The sequence below is a fragment of the Pteropus alecto genome, unplaced genomic scaffold, assembly GCF_000325575.1.
Source record: "Pteropus alecto unplaced genomic scaffold, ASM32557v1 scaffold206, whole genome shotgun sequence".
Classification (NCBI taxonomy): Eukaryota; Metazoa; Chordata; class Mammalia; order Chiroptera; family Pteropodidae; genus Pteropus; species Pteropus alecto.
This window is the reverse complement of record NW_006438906.1, coordinates 942,530-943,499: the sequence shown is the minus strand read 5'-3', so window position 1 is coordinate 943,499 and position 970 is coordinate 942,530. Positions and strand designations below refer to the sequence as shown.

At 59.1% G+C, this 970-nt stretch overlaps 1 protein-coding gene across 1 annotated transcript in view; it reads right to left on the bottom strand.

Moving 5' to 3' along the window:
- CNTFR (ciliary neurotrophic factor receptor) overlaps window positions 1–970 on the bottom strand; it is a 37,439-nt gene that overhangs the window by 3,595 nt on the left and 32,874 nt on the right. The gene's annotated exons all lie outside the window — the stretch shown is intronic.

Sequence of the window (970 nt, the reverse complement as noted above, 5' to 3'; positions counted from 1 at the left end):
GCTGGGGACCATGTGTGTGCGTGCATGTTCCTGTGTGTGTGGTGGGCTGTGTGCCAGGTCCACTGCAAGGCGTGTGCGCTGCGACGCGCGGGGCTGCTGCCTGTAGCTCGTTAGCGGGGGAGGGGGGCTTGTGAAACTAGACCCTGGTTATTAGCAATGCATTAGGCGCGGGCAGCTGGCCAGGCAGGAGGGACTCCGGACTCTGTCAGGGAACATGTGAGCGAGTGAGCAGCCGTTGTGGGGGCCAGGCCTGCAACCCAGACAGGCACCCTGGAATTGAATTACTCACTTGAAAGGCAAGTAGGGAGGAGGACATGAGGAGATGGGGCTGAAGCCTGGTGGATGCAGGGGCGTACAGGTTGACCTCCAGGTGCCAGCCTAGGCTGCCCCACGGAGCACCCTCCCAGCCACACTCCTAGCCCACCGACCTCATGAGCCACACAGCGCTCCCGCAACTCTATGGGCCCAGGGCTCTCAAGGGGTGAGAACCTCAAGCCTGTCCCCAACCCCTCGCTGCTCTGCAGAACTCTCTAGCGTAGCTTGATCAACATCCCAGACCACAGCTTGACCCCACACTGTCCCTCGTCCACTGCTTAATTCCCAGCCTAGGCCACCTTCTGGTCTATAACCTTAAGCTGACCCCAAAGCTAGATCTGACTGTGGAGTCCTGACATGGCTTGAACTCACATCCCGAACCAAACTTGATTCCATTGCCTGATTCTGACCCCATGAGCCATCTGTGAGTCCTTAAGGACAGGGACTGTCCTGGCTCTTGGGTCCAGCACAGGCCCACAGCCTGGGACAGAGTGTAAGAGGGAGATGCCTGATCAGGGCTGAGAGCCAGAGGTAAGGAAACTGCCTGCCCTGCTTGCCATCTCCCTTCCAGCGTTTCTGTCCCCAACCCCGGGGAGCCACAAAGGCAGATGTGTTCCCATTACACTAATGGGTGTCACCGAGAACCCCTAAGGGC